The following is a 23,911-nucleotide window of genomic DNA, read 5'->3' as shown; positions in this document are numbered from 1 at the left end:
AGGTGAAGCCGAGGCGAGGAGGAGGAGGGCTAGGGGAGGTAGAAGTACGGAGGTGGAGGGGGAAGCTCGCAGGAGCTTACTTTTTTGAAGTTTGCTTGTAGGTTTTTGTTTTTATGGACAATGTAGCTGAGAAGTTTAAATAGAGACACATGCGAATTGGAGGGATTGATACAATGTACAGCTAAACAACCTGCTTTATAGATGTTAAAGTGCTTTTTGTTGATGTCCACATAGCTCACACGTGTGTTTCTTTCATAGAAACATTAGTCATAATATTGCCACTCGAGCTTTTTGTATGTTTGGCACCAACGAACTGCATACTTTATACTGATGTGCACATTAAATATTCAGATGCAGGGAGAGAAATGTTCCAATTTGCCTGGTTTATGGAAGAGAAGATCCCTGGGTGGTGCCACTTTGGGGACAGCGGGTGAAACAATTGGTGCCTGAAGCAGTATACTATGAAATCAGCCCAGCTGGGCATTGTCCTCATCATGAAGTTCCTGAAGTACGTTTCAGTAACCCTTACCTTCAATCGTTCAGTAGTCTTTTATATTATCTTTCTTCCATGTTTCTGGTAAGATTTAGGTGCTGTGTCAAAAACCAAAGATGAATTTGCTATGCAGTGGTTGTAAAGGATCAAGTGAGTACTGCAGAATTTGAAACCACAAAACCAATGGAAGATTCAATGTGAATTGTGAATCGAATATAAATAAATCTGCATGAAACCTGCCAGTGCATCTGTTAATTGATCAAAATTTCCTCTTCTTTAAACAAAAACCAGGATAGAAATACATTCATGTGAGCCTCTCCTGCTCATCCTAGGAGTTCTAGAAGATACATAATACCCTCGTAGAAGCTTGAACACTTGTGGATATACTTGGTGTAGCCATAGCATATGAAGATCGAGCAGACTATGGACACCTGCTCATTCACGGAGATGGTACACTGTCATTGGTATCTGCTAAGGCTTTTAATAAGCACATCACCTTCTCAGGAACTGAAGGGAAATCACAGATGCCTTTGTTCTGAATGTCCATTTCATTCTCACAAAGCTGCCTTTTTGCATTGGCCAGTCACGAGAAATCAACCTAATTCATCCAGTAGGAGGATTTAGCATACGGGCAGTGAAGAGTAAAGAGTGGAATGAGTGAACCCTCCCTCAGCCTTGAGGGCTGAGGCTTCTTTAGGGGGCTTCATAGGAGGAGCATAGAGGGGCTTTGTAGAGGAGGGAGCAGAGGGGCTGTGTATGTAGACATACATGCACACACACAGGCTCCTGCTGCTGCTGCTGCTGATTGTCATGTTAACATCCATGGAAGACAAAATATGACCTATGGAACTGAAAGATGGCATTACAATAGCAGCAAAAGAGGGCGTGTGATGTGGAGACTCCTTTCCGATTGTGAAGATGCTCAAGAAGTTGTTTCCTTGGCTCTATGACATGAGCAGTAAGTGCCCATTGCATTCAAACGAACTTGATACAGGTCAAAATGGGAAATTGTTTCGGACTAGACATCCTCCTATAGATGATAATTCCTCGATTTCCCATAATCCCTAATGTAGGGTCATGAAGGAGCTGATCGAAGGCAATCCTCAATGCTTGTGACAGGTGGATCTGAAGGTATCTGGGCCTTTGATGAACCCATCCTCAACTGATCTTGTAGTACTCATGCTTCATAGGGTGTAGTGGAGGGCTCCATCCAAGGGCAGGAGGTATGATTTGATGATTTGGTGTCTGAGCATCCAAGGTGTATTGAAACCAGGAGTATCTATCGAACTGTATGCCTAATCTCCTGAACCATGCTAAGACTTTTGAATAACAGCACAGTTCATTCCCATCTTGTGTGCAATGGGACGAGAAAGACATTGCCAGCACTTCGAGCATATTATCATCCGTCTCCATGCTGCTTTGCATGTATGTGATGATGTGGAGAAGCACATCCAACGTTAAAACTCCTGTATGACCTATAATGCGAACTGAGGGCTTGGTGGAAATGATGCAGGACAGCATCATGCTCCACTCTTGTTCCTTCTGAAGATCTTGTGCCCTAAAGGAAGCCCTTACATCGCAGCTGGAATCAACAAGGTGAGTGATTTTATTTTGTAGGTCCTGAAATTGTGCCTAGGAGCAAAGACTCTCTATATTGGGAAAGCAGGGTCACATGTAAGCCCCCAAATGGAGAGTGCGCAGGGGTATGACACCTGTAGGTATAAGAGAGAGGCTGCCACCTGGGCAGTTCATGAATTTTTCTTGGTTTAAAGTAGATCCATCCTTTCAGGTAGATCAGTCCTTTTTGGGATGGCCATGGTGCTGTCCATCCATTCGGCTGCACACGGGGGCTGAAGTAGGGCTGGAACGCAGTGAATACAAGGCCCTATTGGAGAGGATAGGGGCTGCAGCATGCCTGTGTAATGGGCAGATATGAGCAGTTTATTCTGGCTTTTATAGGCCTAACAACAGACCTGGTAGGCTAGGGATGGCTGTATAGGTCGGTGAGTTGCTTTGGTGAGTTGTCCATCAGGTCAGTAAACGCACAGACTCAGTCAGCCGATACAGCAGGCGATTTTGGCTAGCATTGCAGCTTGGCATATTTGGAGGGCCAGATGTACGGAGGTGATGGAGTGTTCCCAGGTTCACCCCTCGAGGTCTATGGCTAGTGTATGGAGTGATACTATACACACATTGGTGGCCATCTGGGAGAGCATGCAGGGATCCTCCAGAGCAGCTACTGCCAGGAGAGGTACTTTTTTCAGAGTTTGGAGAGGATCTCCTTTCTTCTTTGAGTCTCCTTCAGGGTTGAGGTGGCACTTTCAGCCTCCACCTTGAATTTTTGTTAGCTCGTTTTGAGCTGGTTTTTATTCTCATGCATGGCATGATGTACTCCCGCATTTGAGGTTGCTCTTGCGGTTTTCATTCATACTTACGAAGTAATCTTTTTGAAAAAAAAAAAATTTTCGAGCAGTCAAGGACTGAATCCCAACAGCCCTTAGTGCATGTGTAGAGCTCATCCAAGGAGCATACCTCTAGGTGTCATTGGAGCAACACGCTACTGTCTACGTGGTGTAAGTTGACAGGTCCCTTTTGTACTCGGTTTTTGGTCCTATTTTTGTGGGCATATTTATACATGTTTTGGTTGCATATCTCACTGTCTATCATCCAGATCTGTGCATGCTTAATTCATGCTTGTGTGTAGGAGCTAGATCAGTGGGACATGTCAGGGTCAATATATTTTCCCACTGCATCGCTTTGGGCTTGGCACAGCCCATTGAAGGCAATCTCTAACACTGCAGTTATACAAGGGAAGGACTTCCCTTGGCATAGTTACTAGAAAATTTCAAATAATGAAATGTTGTGGAGCTTTGAAACATTTCAAAACATGCAAAAATAGGGCGTGAGTTTCAAAGACCTGAAGGTTTTTCCAGGGGCAGTACAAAGGTGGTAGATTTGCATCTTATATCCCATAGGTCCTAGAAATGCATAATTTGGCATGGAAAAGTCTGCAAAAAGATATTTCACGTTCTGAACATGAAGGCTTGGTTGAGATCGATAATTGCATGTTTCCTTGATTTAGGATCCTGAATTTTATTTGAAAAACTTCCGATTTCGGACTGTTTTAGTTTTTTGTTTTGTGAACAAAAATGCATAGATTTTTGCACCACCTGCGCAGAGCAAGACTTGAAGCTCTTTGTAACTGTGGTTGGAACGATCTCACCCATACTGCTTTCTTGTAGAGCTTTTTGAACCAGCACCTTGGCATGTCAAGGAAGCAAAAGGACTGATACAAAAGGAAGTGAAGCATAATTGTGCCTGATTGTTTTCATGCTACAGGTTGTAAACTTTCTACTGCAAGAATGGGTGGCAAGTTTGGAATCTGGAGGATGTATAACTCTTCCTTTGCATCAGCCGGAAGCTGCAGTACCATGGTGGACTGTGACATTTAACAGGCATGGTATATTACAGCAAGTTAATGTGCGTGTCGTTCAACAAAACCCGTCTGTCTGGGGATATTTAGTTTCTTTTTTTCAATCCATTTATATAAAAATTCGGACCCGAAGATTATAAGAATTGTATACCTTTTTCACCTCCAATTGTTAAGATACCCATAAGGTCCATCTTGTAACATAATGAGGTATACAAGCATTTTTCAAGATTTGCATGTTTCCCAGGGATAGGTGGTTGGAAATTTTGTGCCTCTTGTGTCGTCTTTTATGTTTCGCCCCAAATGGGGTTTGAGTGCAGTTTGAAATAATCAAAATGTCCTTCCTGAAGTTTTTTCGTTGGAAAGATGGCTTCTGGATGTAGATGGCATTTGTAATATCTAAATGCTTGTACCTGTATATTGATTACTGTGTGAATCCAAGGCACTCTTTACAGAATACTATGGGGAGCATTGATGTTAGATTATGCTGGATTACCTATATCTTGGATATGTATTTTTCTGTTTGGGCAAGTAGGGTTTTTGGCTGAAAGTAATGTGCCCACGTCCCCCTTGTTTGCTAATTCTTATTTTTAGGTTGGCATTGTACACTATCATATGCAAGGCTTTGCGATTTTGTATTGATATAGAAGTTTGTCGTTTGGCAATTACATGTTGTGCAACATAAATCTAGAATTGTCTGAGCTAATGCCGAGGAGGAAATTGTGGTGTTCTCTAGATGCTAGCGGGGGAGTTGGTCTGCTGTGGTCTCTAGACCATCTATGGTTTGGTGAACATGGCTCGCATCTCTTGCTTCGGGCCTCGTCTCACTAGGACCTACTGGTTTTGTGCTATTCGGTTGGAAAAACTCAATGATCACACTTTGAGTGGAATTTTGCTTGAGTAGCATGATCTTGTCTATGTGCCTTGAGTAGGTGGTCTTTGTTTTGGATAAGGCAAGGGGCCTTAAAAGACAATGGTCACGATCTTGTATCTTGTAGAACATCGAGCATTTGAAAACAAAGTGTTCCTTTGATTGAATCTCTTGTAGATCACATAGAGTGCAAATGTGACTCTCTTCGGGTATGCCCTCACCTTACCCATTCTCAATGCGTAGTCGGTGCGATGACATGGAAGTGCTCGATCGATATCCTCAGAAAATAAGGGGAGGTGTATTTGTGTATAGCTTGGAGGTCAACAAAACCCTCCTTTGACATCCAAAAGCAATGATCCTTGTAGAAGTTGAGCTTCATAGAATTTATACAAAAAGACAAACATCATAGACGAATGTACTTACAAAATTACAGTTTTTATGATGTGGCAATGTCATGTGGTAGACCAAAAAATTTCCAACGGCCAACAAGCTTTTCTAGTTTAGCTTACCTGATGAAAAAGAACATTGGTTGATTTAGAAATAACACCATAGAGTACCAAAATTAAGCATAAGCTTCTAAAAATCTCCTTGATGCTTAATTGAAGTTCTTGTAGCTCGAGCATATCCTTGTACCATTCATACTTCTTGCCACCCAAAGACTTAGTGAACATATCAACTATGGTGCAAAAGATGAGATCCATCTTGTGTGATGCAAGCTTCTCCTTGATAAAATGAAAAAACACTTCAATGTGCATGAATGGACTAGGATTTTTGCCAAATAAATACAATTCTCTTTTTTGCTCCCCGAATTGGCAAAAGAGCAAAACATATACCTTGTAGTAAATTTTATGTCATCCATTGAAAGCCATGAAGAATCATATCTCCAAAGTACATTGAACATTTTAGATATTTAAGATTCATGGACTTAGTGGATTGCATAATTGATGTAAAGCCTAGTTGTAGTTGGAAAGATAAGGGTGCCTACAAGCTGCCTATAGGATTTGGCATCCACTAAAGCTACAGTATCATGAACTATCAGCTCACCACGAGAGTCTTAACAAGTTTACAGACTTGTGCATTACACCTCTTTCAAAATACCTTTCAAGATAGGAGCCTTGGAAAGATTGTGTAGAGCTATCGTGCCCCCCTTGGCTGCCTCGATGCCTTGCCTTGTTCGCCCCTTCTACTTCCCTCGCCTCTTTTGCTCTCGCTACCTTGCCCCCGTCTACCCCTTTTGCTCCCGCCTCTACTGCCTCACAGTGGAGGACATGGCTACACCATGTTCCATGTTTTTCGGTTACACTCTGCTTCCCAGGGCTCCCCAAGGAGTATTGAGCCATCCTCCCTTCCATTGGTCGGGCATTTGGCACAATGCTCGAGTCCCTGCTAGAGTCGGCCGCCTCAGTTCTAGCAAATGATGGAGTCCCTAGGATTAGATTGGTGGTTGAGAGCTCAGAGTCCCTCCCAGAGTTGATCCTTCTCGAGACTCTGGAAGGGGGCACACTTCGCCGGACTTCGGGTGATCTTTGGGTTACCATGCTAGTGTCTTCGGTGCAGACAGATGGGTCACCTCACCAAAGATTGCCCCCGTGGCCTCCCTCATGCGCCTCCCTCCCCTCCTCAGCAGAGTAGGCAAAGTTAGTAGGCCCGAGTTCAACGCCCTCTCAGGCAGGAGCAATAGGAGTCTCAGATCCCCTGGGTGACTCCCTGAGAAGGGGAGTGGACACATGTTAAAAAGAAAAAGAAACCAAGCAAGTAGGCTTGCAAATGCCACAGGCCTCTAGAGGGCCAATCGTAGAGAGAGGGACAGGGTTGACCGAGAGGCCTCGAAGGAGGAATAGCAGGAGCCACCTCCTCCAGCGGCAGGGGCCACCGCCCATCCAGTCGATCCTCCAGCTTCATAGGTTCAGCCTCCGCACGAGGATTACCAAAAAGCGAGCAACAAAAAGAGAGCGAGCCAAAAAAAACGAGCGATAAAAAACAATAAAAGATTTATAAATCCCTCATTTTAGTAGCAAAAAATAATAACTTATTCAAAAGTGCATATGTTCCCTCAATCCTAGAAGGTTAAACATGCATATAACTTTAAAGCCATTAACACTAATTTCACATCATCCATGAGATAGTTTGTATGTTTAATTTCCAAGTCATTGTTTGTATCAAAGACAAACGCTATTGCAATCAAGTTCTCTCTTTCCACTAGTAATTGAGATCATCTTTCCAAGGACTCCTTGCATAGATTAGTATAGATTCCATGCATATGTAAATGCTTAGCTTTTTTAACTTTGTTCACTCTTGGAACAAAACCCATGTTTCTTTGTTACTGCAAAAATATCCTTCCCTAATGATTTATTCTTACTTCCCACTAATCTTACAATGTAGCAAATTAACCACAAAATCATATTTTGGTGCATTAAATTTTACTAGATGGTGCACGAAGACATGACAATCATCTAAAGTACGCCTTGCCATTTGATTTGATATGTAACATGACCATGTTTGGACTTGTAAATCAAAAGATACAGGGATGTGAAAATGTCCTCTTTTGGGCCAAAACAGGGAGCGCGTTAACGCGCTCCCTGTTTTGGCCCAAAAGAGGACATTTTCACATCCTTATATTTTGGCAAAATGTCAACATTTGATTGTTTTGGCCCAAAAGATGAGTTTTTGAAATCCTTGCATCTTTTGATTATAAAATATAGATGGCATAATGTTACATATCAGATCAAATGACAAGGCATGATTTAGATGAATATCATGCCTTTTTGCACCATCTAAAAAACCTATGTGCATCAGAATATAAATTTTGTGACAATAACCACCTTTTTGAATACTTTGTACTTCAAGCAATTATTTTATAAAAACTTAGATTCTTTCTTTGCTTGCTTAATTTTCCAACCACTTCAACTAATTGTCGCTCGCTTTTTTGGGCTCACTTGCTTTTTCTCGCTCGCTCTATTGACTACCTCCCTCCGCACCCACCCTTGCAGCAGCAGCAGTGAGCTCCAAGAGCTCTAGATGTGGCGATGACAGAAGCCGCAGATGCTAGCCCGACGGGGGTCGCAGAGGAGTCGAGCCCAAGCCTCGGCGAGCCTGATCAGCAGGGGGGCCTGAGGTCGTCCTTATTCCTCCTCCCCCTCCCCCTCCCCCTCCCCCTCCACCCCTAGACCCCTCCCCATTCTCCTCTTCACTTCCCCCTCGTCCTCTAGGGTTCCCTCCGCCCCCTCCTCCCTCCTCAACCCCCCCTTCTATGGTCACTCTCACCACTCGCCCCCCTCCCTCTGTCCCCCGCGTCCCTACTCCTCCCTCTCCCGCTGCCCCCCTCTCCACTCAACAGCAGGTTCTTCCGCTTCGACACCCTTGTTAGCAGGCAAGGGAACGATGACGCCCCCTTCTCCTTCCTCATCGCAGTAGCAGGTCCGTCCGGGGAGGGATCCTGAGAGACGAGGCTTGTTCTCCCGGTCAGTAGCTCCCAACCTCCAGCCTGGGCGTCCCTTACCGTGGGACTTCTGGAGGTTGGCACTACACAGAGGCAGATGTACTGGGATTCTGGCAGGTACCACGATGTCAGACCATTCTCCAGTGGTACTTCACTTGGATCAGTGCCATCGAGGTCTCCCCCAGAAGGGGATCCACATTCCAAAGGACCTCCTGCAGGACGAGGAGATTCAACAGGTCATGGTAGGGATTTGGGAGCAGTCAGAGATGGCACCGTGTGAGGGCTGGGCTGCATGGGTGGCCGATGCGATTCATAGGAGAAGTGAGGAGATGCATACTCACGCCCTTAGAAAGAGGACCCTTCAGGATTTGAGGAGAGACCTCGCCTCCATCGAGCGGCTTAGGGAGCGAGAGACCTAGTTTCTCAGTGGCTTAGCCCCCCTCCCTCTGTCCCCCACGTCCCTCCTCCCTCTCCCGCCGCCCCCCTCTCCACTCAGTAGTAGGTTCTTCCGCTTCGACACCCTGTTGTTAGCAGGCAAGCGAACGATGATGCCCCCTTCTCCTTCCTCATCGCAGCAGCAGGTCCGTTTGGGGAGGGATCCTGAGAGATGAGGCTCGTCCTCTCGGTCAGCAGCTCCCAACCTCCAGCCTGGGCGTCCCTTACCGTGAGACGTCTGGAGGTTGGCACTATACAGAGGCAGATGTATCGGGATTCTGGCAGGTACCACGATGTCAGACCACTCTTCAGTGGTACTTCATTGGATCAGCCCCGTCAGGTCTCTCCCAGAAGGGGATCCACATTCCAGAGGACCTCCTACAAGACGAGGGGATTCAATAGGTCATGGTAGGGATTTGGGAGCAGTTAGAGATGGCACCGTGTGAGGGCTAGGCTGCGTGGGCGGCCGATGCGATTCAGAGGAGCAGTGAGGAGCTGCAGGCTCACGCCCTTAGGCAGAGGACCCTTCAGGATTTGAGGAGAGACCTCGCCTCCATCGAGTGGCTTAGGGAGCAGGACCCAGTTTCTCAGTGGCTTAGTGAAGATTTGAGAGCGCTCATCTTGAGCTTCAAGACACGGAGCTGCGGCTGGTTGAGTTCTCCTATCACTCCTCACGGGCCCGATAGGTGTAGCAGGGGGACATGAAGTAGTTCTTTCAGAGCATTGGGCCCCGATCGACAGGCACACATCTATAGCGTCTTCGGGACTCGCAGGGCATCATGCACTCTGACCTGCAGGAGATTCTGGACATGATCATCGGTTTTTACAGCTAGCTGTTTCAGATGGAGAGGATGACCCTAGCTGGTCTTGTGGCCCAAGAGCTAGTTTGGGATCATGTCTCGACAGTAGTCTTGCAGGACTTATGCAGTAGACTTGAGTAGCCTTTCACAGATGAGGAGCTCTGGGAAGCCCTCAAGGCTCTCCTGACCCAGAAGTGCTCGGGTGAGGATGGCTTCACTCCGACCTTCTTCCAGAACTTTTGGGAGATTATCTCCACCCCTTTCCGTTCAGCTTGCTAGGAGATTTTTGACACATGCCTTCTCCCTCAGTCCTTGAGCAGGGGGTGGATTTGTTTGATCCTGAAAGGAGGAGATAGGTTAGATATCCAACAGTGGAGGCCGATCAATTCGATCACTTTGCTTGATACTGCATACAAGATCCTCGCCAAAGTCTTGAGTTTGCGGTTACAGCCCCATCTTACCGACATCATCCATGACACACAGGCTAGGTTTGTCCAGGAGCGCAGCATTCTGGACAACATCTTCACGTTTTGGGAGGCAGTGGATTGGTCCAGGGAGGAGGCATAGCCACTGGCCATCCTTCTCTTGGACTTTGAGAAGGCCTACGAGAGGGTGGAGATCTTCCTAGAGGGCACTATGAGGAGATTGGGTTTCTTAGACAGATGGGTTAGAGGAGTTTCAACGCTATATGCAGGGAGCTCTAGTCAGATGCTTATTGGAGGACACACAAGCGAGGCCTTTCCTCTCTCTTGCTCGATCCGCTAGGGCTGCCCACTCGCTCCCTTCCTCTTCTTGTTTGTGGCGGAGGCTTTGGGCTACTATTTGAGATCACAGGTGGTGGATCTCATAGGGTTGAGGCTCCTAATCAGATAGGAGGAGAAGCTACTTGACTCGGAGTTTGCAGATGACACGGCCTTGTATGTTGAGGGCACCTCAGCGAGTCTAGTGAGAGTCAAAGGCACCCTGGCTATTTACTGTGGGGCCTCGAGGGCACAGATCAACTGGACGAAATCCATAGGATTTTTCACGAGCTTTGAGGAGACATAGGAGATTCGCGAGTGGGGAGTGACTTTGGCTTTAGATGGATACCGCGGGGCCAGACAGCGAGATACCTCAGATGCAAGGTGGGTATTGACATCACAACAAAGCAGCAGATTGCCTCGGTCCTTGAGAGTGTTCGGTGCAAGCTTCTCTATTGGAGCTCAGTCAAACTCTCCCTAGCAGGTCGCACCTTAGTGGCAAACCAGGTCCTTCTTGCCACGGCCTGGTATATCGCCTCCTGTTGGTGCTTTCTAAGAGGATGAATTGCCCCACTTGGCTGTTAGCCCTAGGTCCAGAGATCCCCTTGGCACTGAGCTGGGTTTCTCTAGAACAGGCCGGTTTCTTTCTTTTAGCTTCAGTTTTTTTCCATACTCAGCACCTTTGGGGCTGATGTCTTGTATGAAATCTTTCAAGCATTAATAGAAGGTTTCTTTCTTTGAAAAAAAAAAACCTTTCAAGGTATTTAACTTGAGATATATTTTTGGTAGTAAGCTACCATATTTTAATGTTCAAAAAATAGTGCATCAGTCCCAAATCTATCATTTCAAGTAACTTGCAAAGATCCACCTTAATTGTTGCAACATGTGCACCATTGTCGCAACACATAACATCACAAGAGCTGGATCTCGATTTTGATCAACTTAGCTTTTCATGAACCCTATTCCATAATCTATTCTAGCATATCATATGCTCTATAATATGATCCTCAATGGTAGTTTGTGAAGGGGTATTTGATCAATTCTTAATCAAGATTTCACTATTTGTCGAGATACAACTGCAAAAACTTTTGACATTGTAAAAAGGAACAATCTCACACTGAGATTGAGTGCAATTTCTTTATAGATACATTTTATAATTTTTTGTAATTTGACAATTGCACACATCACAATGCAATTAAAACGTGTATTTTGTTGTAATATTGTTCTAGCCTATAATGCATAGCTTGTAACTTGAGGTAAGTAAAATTTACATAAAATGTTTGAAATATTTGCATGGGAGTGCACATATGACAATGTCAGACTTGCAATTACATCTAGAATCGTCCCACTTGCAATTGCATCTAAAATCCCAATTGTTTAAATTCACTTTTGTGAATTAAAATGTGCAATTTGTATGCAATTACATCTAGAACAATCCCACTTGTGATTGCATCTAGAATCTCACTCGTTCAAATTCACTTCTGTGAATTAAATTGTACAATTTGTATGCAGTTTCTATAAATTTCTATAATTTTCTTGCAAAATTCACAACCCTCAAGCAGATTACATTGCTAAAATTAATGCAATTTCTAACTTCTCTACAATAGATGTCCTAATTTCCAATGCTAGTGCCTAGATTGTAAAATCATTCCCCAAAACTACGAATTGATAGACAATTGTGTAGAGAATTGTATAAAATTTGTAAAAGTTGCCACAAAATTCACACGTTGAATTGCACTTACAAATTCTAGCATTAAGAGTTATGCACATTCTCCATAATTCACCAATTATGAATAATGGAACATCAAGAGCTGTTCACATGTTCCATAATTCACATATAAATTTCACTTATTGCAATTATATTTCTTGCTTCAAATTTGCCAATTGCACATTCTCTTGACAACACATTTTCTTGTTTAGCCTGATTTTTTTTCTCAATTACGTCACACATGTGCTCAACTTTGTAAAAATCCAAAAATTTGCTGAGCAATTTGCAAAACATTGAAGAAAACTATAAAAAAACAAGTAGGATGATATGCGTATTTTTTGTATGTTGCACATGGATGTTGTAAAACTTATGATTAAGTATTTCCTACACTCCAACAAAGTGAGTTATCTTTTGTTAAGCTATCCTTAGCTATGCTCCTAATTGATCCTATTTTGCTTTGATTCCATGTTGGAATCATGGGATGCAAGTGGGATGGAGAAATCACGTGGCTTCTTTTACAAAATAGCGATATATAACAAATATATTTGTGACAAGTACACACAAAGGCAAACCATACAAACTGATGTAAACTGCCCTAGTGAGTGTAATTAGTATGGGATTTAAGAAATAACCACTAACACCAAGAGAATATTAAATGGAAGCACTACCTTATAACATTGCGCATTGCCTGTGCTTAATCATAATCTACTACAACCCCCTTATCTATGTGGATTGCTTGTGCTTGAATTATAATCTACTAGAACCCCCTTATCTATGCTTTCAACTTTAGTAGTTGAAGTTACAAAGAAAAAGAGGGTTGTGAATGAGTACATTAAATCATAACTTTCCCACCTTCTACTTGGGCAAGTACGAAAGGAAAATGTATGTATTCCTTTAAAAGGATCTCGACAAACCTTCTTGGTAGCTTGAGACCTTTTTTCTCTTAAAGGGTTCAACCACCAAAAGTCACTAAATGGCACAAAAATAATCAAAAGGGAAAATACACGTGTAGTGTTGTGTTCTTGGACTATCTTGAAAGGCCCTTGTCATTTCCAAAAAAAATCCTTGATTAGAGGGCCCATCTGCATGTAACTATGTATGCTGGCCCTTCAACACTATTAGTTTTGGAGTTTGTGATCATAACTCTTCTCACAAATAACTAAAGGACTTGGCTTTTGTAAATCTAAATTTAATACCCTAAGGAGTAGATTTCGGTATGGTCTAAGGTTTATTGACTTGGGTGAGAGTGAAGGTATGATTTTGGGCTCCAAGTATTTTGCCTTGTGAGATCACATAATTCGCAAGTGTTCTTTTTGTACGAAGCTTCCATTTCTTCATTCATAGAAGTTTGCCATTCTGGCTTGTCAACTGTGTCTTTGAAGTACACTGGCTCTTCTATGGCCATGATGGTAGTCATTAGAGCACAATTGGTCATTTCAATCTGAATTGCTTTGCCTTTTTGAGCATGTGTTAATCTCGCTGGTGGTCTACTTTCTCTTGCAGGTTGTTGCTCTTCTTGAGGTGTCTTGGCAATTCTTGCTCTTCTTCATCAACCTTTTTTGTAGGTGACAGAGTCATCGCTATGTATATCTCCTGTGCATTTGATGTTTTCCATTCCAATTCTTCATTAAATATTACATCTATGGAGGTTTTGACTTTGCGATTGATGGGACCATACAACTTGTATGCTTTTCTTTCTTCACTGTAGCCAACCATGATGCATTTGCATGACTTAACATCCAAATTTCTGCAATGATCATCATGTATGTGGGCATATGCTATGCAACCAAATATGCGCAGAGATGCCCAATGCGTGGCTTGTATCTAGTGAATGCTTCATAAGGTGTCATACCTTGAATCGATTAGGTTGAAAGCTGATCAAGCCAATAGTTTACAATGGCAATTGCTTCTACCCAATACTGATTTGGAAGATGCATCTTAGTGAGCATTGCTCTAGCACTGTTTGCTAAAGTCCCATTCTTCCTTTCAGCAATTGCATTCTACTAAGGAGTATCTGCACATGTGAATTATCTTTGAATGCCATTACTTTTGCAAAAGTTCATGAATGTTGAAGACATGTATTTACCTCCTTTGGCTGATCTCATGGCTTTGATCTCTTTGCCTATCTGGTTCTCAAACATGGCTTTGGATTCTAGAAATCTAGTAAAGACTTCAGATTTCTCTTTCAGAAAGTAAACCCAACAATATCTGCTGTAGTCGTTGATGAAAGTGAACATACCTGTTGTAGGAGTCGATGAAAGTCAGCTCTAGTAAAGTGAACCATTGATGCTGTGGGTCTGTGCATAACCCTAGAAATTCATATGAATCAAATCAAGAATACCTCTTGCTTGAGAGGTGCTTTCTGTCAAAATTGGTTCTCTTTTGTTTACCAAAGCAACATGCTTCGCAAACTTTTCTAAGAAACTATAGCTGAGGAATTCCAATGCCATACTCTGACTTCTTAGTTGCATCAAGCTTCTGAAATTGACATGTCCATATCTCTTGCTCCGTACCACGGAAAGTGGCATAGGTTGTTACTGAGTTGACATGGCATGAAAATTTGGTACTGAAGCTAGCATTCCAAATAAGGTCCTTCCTTGACTTTCCTACTAGCTGATATACTTTGGATTTGTCTTTGATCATGCATTCATCTCCATCCAAGATGACTCGATAGTTGTCATATGTCATCTTCCCAATTGACAAGAGGTTCTTGCTGAGCTTTGGAGCATTTAGTACATCTTCCACCAAACTTTTGTACAAGTGAAAATGTTCATAGGGACAATGCCTTTCCCTTGAACTGGATTTGGTGTGTTATATGCGATGTAGATAACATTCTTCTGTCCTTCTAATGGTTTCATCTTTGTGAGCCATTCTTGATGCTTTGTCATGTGCGATGACGCTGCACTGTTGTCGATATACCAGGGATCTTGATCTCTTGGCCAAATTGATAACTACATTCTCTTTTGAAATTTCAATCAATGTTAAGATACACTGTATTAGTCTTCTGCATATCCTCATTTGCAAGATACATATTCTAAGGTTCATTGGCATAATGATAGTGACTTGAATGTCCACCATGGTGCTTTCCTCTTCCACAAAAATTCTCGCGATTGTTGCTGCATTGACTCCTTGGTCATTTTATTTCTTGCGACAATCTCTTTCATAGTGTTCAAACTTATGACAATAGTTGCACCGAATGTTTGACATGTTCAAACTTATGATAGTAATTTCATAGTGTTCAAACTTATGACAGTATTTGCATTGAATGTTTGACATGTTGGTGGATGCATTCCCTCTTCCCTCTGTTGGAATGATTTCCTCTTGGTTGTTGATGCTGATGCTGTTGCAAATGTTGATGCTTTGCTATTGACGATTTTGATGATGATGACCGCTTCTCTGAAATGCTCTCTACCTTTGCCTTTACCTCTGTCTGAAGCTATGAATGCTTGATCATTGGAATGAACTTTGCATGCTTGAATGGCCCGAGTCTTGAGTTCTTCACCAAGTAACGCTAACTTTAAATCTTCCAGTGTTGGAATTTTCCTTTGAATGGCACAATAATCTAGATTAGATTCTAGTATCCCTCTCCTAGTCCATTCAAGATGACTTGAACTAGTTCTGTGGGATTCATGGTCTCTCTTGTTGCTGTGAGTTGATTGTTGTAATTCTTTATCCTGAGTACATAAGCATGACTAGTTTCATTGCTGTTGCAGAAACTCTGGTTGATCTGGTTTCTTAAAGTGAGAATCTTGGATGTATTCTTAGACTCGTGAAGAGTTGCAAACTTATCCCATGCTTCTTTGGATGTCTTCACTCTGTTGAGTTATCCATGCATGACATCTTGCATATTCTGCTTGATCAAATGATATGCATATTTGTCTTTCTTGTCCCATTCTACCTGTGCTCGAGCCATGGCATGATCTATTGCAGATGTGGCCACCATTGGTCCAAGTGTAGAAGCTTCTGCTTACACTCTGCGATTATTGTGGGAGATGGTACCGAGTCACCGGATGGTCTATGTGTCCATTGACATACTCCCATTTGTCTTGAAGTACAAGAATGGTCTCCATTTAGTATTTCCATGTGCCATAGTTGGAGTTGTCTAACTTAGCAGATGCCTCCAAATTGAGGTTGCTAGTCGTAGACATGGTATAATAAATGTACTCAAAGTGTTGTGAAAATCATTGACTGAATCAACTGCAAAACACTATTTATATCAGGTGCAATTTGAACTGTTGATGAATATAGAAGTGCAAAATATATATCGAATCTATTGCAAAGCTTGTGGCAAATGATGCCACAAATAGCCAAGAGGCTTTACAAGGCTCAAATAAAGTGCACAATGCCAAAAAAATAGTCGATAAGGCTTTATAATGCTGGCATGTGAGTGTAAAATCAAATCATGTGCAATCTGCCCACTGATAAATCTTCCAATGCCTCTGAAAACTCTAACGTTTGCTCATTGGACTGTGGAAGATCGAGTTTCAAGACATGTGATGATGTGAAACTGCATGTGACTCCGGGTAGGAGCTATTTGGGAAATTTTTGGGTATGGCTTCAATTGGCTACTTTGGAGTTCTCTCCTCTAAGGATGATCTAATCTACTCTGATCTAGATCTAGACCAACCATCGAGCGATGAAAAAAAATAAATAATTCCTTTTCTTTTGTTCCTTTTAGGTGCTGGGTTAGATGTGTCGATGATGAGAGGCTTATGTCCGTGCAAGAAGTGGATTTTATGACGAAGCTAAAAGGTGTTTGATAAATTCACCAAAATGATCACGTAGAGCGCAAAAATTCAAGTGTTTTTCCTATTTGGAGCACCCTCAAATTCTTCCTAGATCAAGACATACGGCTTGATCTAGGTGGAGGGGTAAAAAAGGAGAAAATAATGATGTGGTATTGTGATGTTGAGATGTGTTCACATGAAGAGAATATTCGTGGAAAGGGGTGTGCCTATGAAGCACTGATGAGGTGGCAACTAGGTGCACATGCGGCATGGTGTGCTTGGCAAGAGGTGAGTGTGCCTACTAGGGGCTATGCCACATGGCACTACGATATGGCCTTGATGATTGGGTAGTGCTAACGTGGCATAGGTCACATGGATGATGACATGTCAATGGATGCTGATGTGGCAATGTTGACTGAATGTGCTAACGTGGTAGTCGAAGACACTTGTCATATGAACTAATGTGGAGGAGGATGATTTGACACTAAGGCTAGCTATAATGATGTGCCGATCGTAGGCATGGATATTGGTATGGTAGTGATGTGGCACCTTTAGAACTGATGACATGGTAGCAAGGGTGACCCAGCTGATATGGTAGACAAGGACTGCCACATGGCAATCTATAGACTCAAGGTAGTGGTGTGTAACTCTATCTCTGAAGGGTTTGTATAAAAATTGGCCACATGTAACACAAGAATATTAAGGATGTCGATGGAATCTTGAAGATTTTATTGTTGATGGTCGAAGATTTGGAGGCTATGTGGTTGCCTCAAAGTTGGTTTTTAGAGCTCATAGGAGGGTCATCATCAGTAGTCATTTTAGTGGTGGATGGCCATGAGTGTTTGTACTATTGCCACATTCTGGCTTTAGAGCATAGATGGCATAGGAGTCACGGTTGGCACAGGAGCTGTTCGGTGAAGGGCTACAGTGCATCATTATGGCATTGTAGTGGGTCATAGCTAGTGTTGCATGACATTCATCGGCATTTGCTGGAGGCGCATCTCATTGCTTAATCGACCGTTTAGGATTCAAGGCTGCATTAGGAAAAAAGGGAGCTCATTTTGGGGCCCTGAGAGAAATTCACAATTTTTTCATTTTTCTTTCCTCTAAAACACTAAAATATGACATAACAACTCCACTGATGCACGGTGCATAGTTCGGTACTTCTGACATCATCGGTGCATCCGAAGCGGTCCAAAACCCTCGGAATGACATTTGCAACACTGCAAACAGTCTCAATTTGATTCGATCACCCTTCTTATTGATATACCATCTGACTGTTTCTCTTCATGCTTCCTAGCTCAAGTCCTTTTCCATGCAAAACTTTGGCCATTGATTGCCTATTTTCATCCACCAATGGGAGCTAGCATCCCTTTAATTTCCTTTTTTAACCCCTCTAGGTGGTCCTCTCTTTCCATTTGTGGTCATGCAAAGTATTCCTCATCAGTAGGTTTTTTTGGAAAAGCATTTGTCCTTCTTAAGATACAACAACCTAGGTGCCTCTATGAATCTCCAAGGCAACCATCAACTCAACCAACCCCCTCTGAGCTCAACATCTAGATGGCTAATGAGCACTTCTACAAATGACCTCTCCCACATAGCTAACTCACTCCAAACCGCTAACCTAGCAGCTGCTACAACCATCTCCATTGAGATTCGATAGGGCGATTCACACAGCCAAGCTCTATGACTCAATGTCCACCTCGGGTCCTATGACCCTTAGGCAATAAGCTAGACATTAGAAAAAAAGGAAACTCATTTTGGGGCCTTTTAGCGAAGGAAAATAACCCTCCACCAATCAAAGGAGGGCCAATGTAACGTTGAAAAAATACAAAAAAGGAAGAAAAAAAGAAATATTGTCAAGTTTGCATTCAATGAGATACTTGAGCTACTTTATTATATCTAACGTGCAGTGCAAAATTCGATACTTCTGACATCACGGCATGTCCGGAGTGGGCTGAAACCCCTAGAACAACATTTGAAACATTGCAAACGGGCACTCGGAGGGCCAACTTGTCAAATTGCTTTCAGTAGTACACTTTTTTTGCGGGGCCTTTTTGGCCTTTTCTGGGACACTTGTGGCTTGCTAGTACACTAAAAGCTACTGAACTACCTGTTTGCTTTCTTGTGTAATAGTGACTTTAGGGAGTCGCCTTAGGTATTTGTCTTAGTACCTTTGTTGTAGAGGCCCATCAATTAGCTATTTTTTGAGTCAATTTTGCTATTTGCTAAGTGCTACTGCCTTGAATCTTTTGTGTCATGGCATATCTTATTGCAAATTGAGTGAGTATGTAGATCTGTGAACCGAATAGACTCATCAAAGACTCTCTCACAATGGATTAGGATAGCCTAGGATCTCTCTCCCTCAAAATCACTCTCTTGAAAATCTCTCAAAAGGAGAACTAGGGCTCTCTCTCCCTAGAACTAATGGAGGAGTATGATTCTCTCCAAATGCAAACAATACTCTCAATGAAGACTATGCCCTATACCTTTCTCAATAAATCTCCCACAAGAGAAAGTCACTCAACTCTCAATACGAAAACTCTCACAAAGAATGAAAAACTTCTCTCATGGATGAAAAATTTTCTTTATGGAAGTGAACTCTCACAAGAATATTGGAGAAACTCTCAATCGTAATCTCTCTCACACTCTCAATCACGATGCCTCAACAGAAGGCAAGGGAGATATTATACTATGAGCAAATATGGAGAGAGAAGAGGAGAAGAGGAAAGAGGTCATAGCTAGAGAGCACACCACAAATGACTAATTGTACACTAGATTTAGTTGAAAAGAATGAATATATACAAACCCCTTTAGGGCTATGGTTAGGGTTTTCAACCCTTTTCTTTTTAGCACTCTTTTAGGTTAGTGGTATGCACACATCTAACATGATGTTGAGATGAATCCTCAATAGGAAACCCCCTTTGTGGTTCATGGTTAAAGATACTTTAGATGCACTTGAGGGATTATTTGAGGGAAAGATAAGCCCTTCAGATTCTCAACAAATGTTTGTTACATCAAAGTTATTTTTTAGTGGTCTAGTTGGTATTAATTAGGAGGAGGTAATAGATGAGGTCATAATATGGACATGTGGAAGTAGATATCTTAAAGTAATGATGTAGAGATGTTGTGAGCCAAAGACACAGGAACTCTTCAACTATATGTCCTTGTGATGATCTCATGCAATTTTCTCGTGCCCTACGTTAAACACAGTAGCATTTTAATTGAGATCATGCACTGTGTCTTCTTCATTTAGTGGTGTGATCTTTGAGATTTTATGCTTGCCTATTCTTTTTGACTTGTAGAGATGTAACCTATTGTGGTAGTGCAGCATAATTAACATACTGTCATTGACCCTCAAGTATTCTCAAAACAAAGTAGGAGCCACACTTTTCAGCTCATCCAATTCTTCCTCTGATCCTTCTTGTTATAAGCGATGAAGTGAGACTTAAAAAGCAAAAGTAAGTAGGATGATAGGCTATCTAAATCAAGAAATGACAATGATATAAATGGATTGAGCTAAGGTATATGTTAAGAATCCATTGAACTCATCGATGAACCCATAATAGATGGATATTTTTTATTAAATTGTTGAGGTCAATCTTTGCTAGAAATATTAGTATATTAAGGTAGTACCAATGTAAAAATTAGATATAACTGGGACCTTTTTCCTTATCTTACTTTCTCCCTCTAGTCATAGTTAGTAGTTATGTATAGGTGCATGTAGGTTCTAACCCTAGTTTGGGTTGCCCTACGGTTTTGTCATGTCGACAATCCTTGTTCTCTTTCACTTCTCATTCTTGCAAATTTAGTTTGTGATTCTTCCAAGGATCCACTCTTTGCATGTTGTACTCTGCACTTATCTTCATCATTTGGTATTAGAGTGGGTTGCATTAATCTCCCCCATGCTTTCCCTCACGTCTCCTAGCCTTACAAGAGCTTGTGTCATGAAGAATCTTGCTAGCTAGACTCATTTTTGATAGGAACTCTATTCTATAAAATTGTGCCTATTGTATATGATTATTATACAACCACTGTAGAGCACTTTTGCATCAATTCTACAATAGTTGCCTACAACTATACTATGGTGGCTATAGTCGACACCTTTATAAGTGTTTTTGACCTATTTTTTTAGGGTTTTAGACTGATTGCAATAGTATGAACCCTACTCTTGCTAGCTTGTACCCCGGCAACATCAGATTATAGGTCTATTGGAAAGCTATAGGTAGGCTCTGATTTAGGAATTACCACTGTAGGGTCAATTGCTTCACATCTCATGGATCTACTTCTATTATGGACTTTTTGTCTTTAATTTAGAGCCTCACATATGATCATCACCTCTAGAAGCAGTTTTGGAGCTATTGCACCTGTGTCTAAATAGGTTAAGTAGGTTTGAGATTGTTAATAGACCTATGGACACCTAGGGAGCCCTTACTTTCTCACTTTGGAGGATATTTAGTGCTCATATGATTTTGTATTGTCAATTCTAGCTCCAATAAACGATGGATAAACTCTATTTCATCTCAAATTGATAAGTTTTCATTGGAGCTTTTCATTTTACTCAAATATCATTAAATATACCTATGGATAACCAAGGAGCCTTATTACTATAACTTTCTCACTTTGGAGGATATTTAGTGCTCATATTATTTTGTATTTGTCAATTCTAGCTCCAATACTTGACGGATAAATTGTATTTCATCTCAAGTTGATAAGCTTTCATTATGGGGTTTCATTTTACTCAAATATTATTCAATTTGGTGATCACTCAACCAAATGGAATGATGGCTTTAATTTCCAATTCATTAGATGCAAAGTAATTCATCAAGCTATGTGGTTGAATATTGGTCCTTTTTGGCTAGCAATTATGATGCAAAACATGAGACTACCTCAATCTGTGTGAGTGATGCTTCACCTACAGTGTGGCATGTTGATAGTGGAGCTTCTAAGCACATCATGTCATTAGCCACATGTGTTGTGGCTATGATTCCACCATGCTGGTAGTACTTAAAATTACCAGCCACTGCTCACACAATTGGGCTTAAGCATGTATGATCACTACAAGTGTAATAAAAATTACCAATCACCGTGCTCGCATGCTTAGTAGAGTACTAGAGTGCATGGTAATGAGTGATTATAGCCATGTTTATCGTGGCTACGATTCCATCGGATTGGTAGTTAAAATTACCAGCCACCTTTCACCCACACCAGGCTTAAGCATGCATGATCACTGTGTGTGCAATAAAATTACCAGTCTCACCGGGAACTAGAGTGCATGGTAATGAGTGATTAGAGATTCATGATTTAGCTTTGTGGGAATTACTGCCGCGTGGTGGTGGCTCTCATCAACCACATCTATCGTGGCTAAGATTCCACTGGGCTAGTAGGCAGTTAATTACCAGCCATTGGAGTGGCATCACATGGTGTCTTCTTCATGATTACTAGCCCATTTGGGGTGGCTCCTAAGATTCCACCACCATGGCCTGCAATTAATATGGATGGAACCCCGGGCTCCCAACCACCACGATGGCTCAAACTTTATAATATGTATATGATCTGTGGCATTTGGCATTTTACTACTTTGCTCTCGTCCGCCCTTGCTCTGCTATTTTGCTCCACACGCTCTACTACTTTTATGCTCTACCTCTTTTCCACCCCTACTCTACTTTGCTCCATGCTCTCCAACTCTTGTCACTCATCTGCTCCCCTGCTCATCTGCGGATCTCACCCACTAATCTTCAGCATGCCTACTACCACTCCCGCTCGATGCTATGTGATCCCAATATTATCTGCCTTCTCATATAAGGTGATTGCATTGTACTCACCTGGAGTAGAAATGTTAGCACTAGTGGAGACCCTTCATTCCCACAGTTGATTCCCCAGACATCTACATGTCACCACCTTAGATGACACGCTCACAGAGGGCCTCTTTATGGATGTGCTATATGGGTTCCCCCTAGACGTCAAGATAAAGGCCTCAGTATTTTCAAAACAGAGTACTCTTGATTTGTTGGGGAGGCCATAATCCGAGTCCTGGCAATGTGCATGCCTCTCCATCGTATCCTCCTTTGGCTCCCTAAAAATTTTTAATGCAACAAGCTAGACTGGCAAAAAAATGAGTTGTATAAATTCCCTCTTGCTCAAACAAGGCTCTTAGCAATGGCTGGATGTAATCTTTTGGCCTCTAAGTCTGTCAACGATCTTTTGGCTCACTGGATGTAATGTTTTGGTTTCTAAGGCTCTCAGTAATTTCTGAGTTTTAATTACATTTATGTAATCTCTTCTTGTTCAATTTGAGGCTCTTAGTATGCACCATTGTTTACTTTTATATTTGAATGGTTATGGCCACTAGTTGTAATCTTTGGCCTTTAAGGCTCTCAGTAACAATTGTCGAGTTTTTATAAATGTAAGATCCTCTATTCAATTTTTGCTTGGTATAAGTTGATAATTTTTATATAACCTATTATCGAACGTAGATGTACATTGTAATCTCTTTTGCTCAAACTCACTCCATAAATTATACTTTTTTCTTCATTTATATTTACTGTAACAAGGACTAAAATACCAATAAAGAAGGACTACCATTTCCTTAGTTTATGACCAAAATAGTGCTAAAATAACTCCAATGACCCACCGTTGTGGTTGCATGGAGATACATCTAGAAAAATACAGTTAAACTTTCAAAAAATACAATTGATAATATGGCCCTTGAAGGGTACCCTCTAGGGGCAAGGGCCATGTCGACGTGCATTATACAATATTTAGGATGCCATTGGACAAAAATGGCATGTCAATATGGCCCTTGCGCCTAGAGAGGCCATATCATCAATTGCATTTTGCTTGGTTGCACAACAAAATGCATTTTCCTTGGTACACAAATATATAACTCCAAGAACAAGCATGGTGGCCTTCATAGATCTCCTTCTCTTTGCCAATGCACTAGTTGTCATAGACCTCCTCTTGTAATACATAAAAATAGGTAACAGAGCTATAACTTCAAGAACCAGTGCGGTGGTTTCTCCACCAAGACAACCTTGAATTTTGGGCGATCACAGGTCATCAGGCCAGAGACTGCACTGAGGTGATGCTCAGAATGATAGATTGCGTCTTATTATTATGCCAAAAACTAGCGCGGTGGTCTCTCCAAGCCACAACCTATGATTTGCATGGGATGCGGGCAAAGATGCGGCAAAAGGTTGCATGATGACAGGTGGTCAGGCCAGAAACTACGTTGTGATGGTGCTCAGAATGATAGATTGCATCTAATT

The 23,911-nt window shown here is 42.0% G+C and overlaps 1 long non-coding RNA gene across 1 annotated transcript; it reads left to right on the top strand.

Moving 5' to 3' along the window:
• The first annotated feature begins 200 nt into the window (after positions 1-200).
• Positions 201-4,156, top strand: LOC147896158 (uncharacterized). Its single transcript, XR_015541897.1, has 2 exons — positions 201-508; positions 3,833-4,156. It is a non-coding gene; the product is annotated as an uncharacterized LOC147896158 (long non-coding RNA).
• Positions 4,157-23,911: the final 19,755 nt, after the last annotated feature.

This window comes from Dipteris shenzhenensis, chromosome 12, assembly GCF_047967505.1.
Source record: "Dipteris shenzhenensis isolate YYH24624 ecotype China chromosome 12, Dip_SZ_1.0, whole genome shotgun sequence".
Lineage (NCBI taxonomy): Eukaryota > Viridiplantae > Streptophyta > Polypodiopsida > Gleicheniales > Dipteridaceae > Dipteris > Dipteris shenzhenensis.
This window is presented reverse-complemented; position numbering and strand designations above follow the sequence as displayed.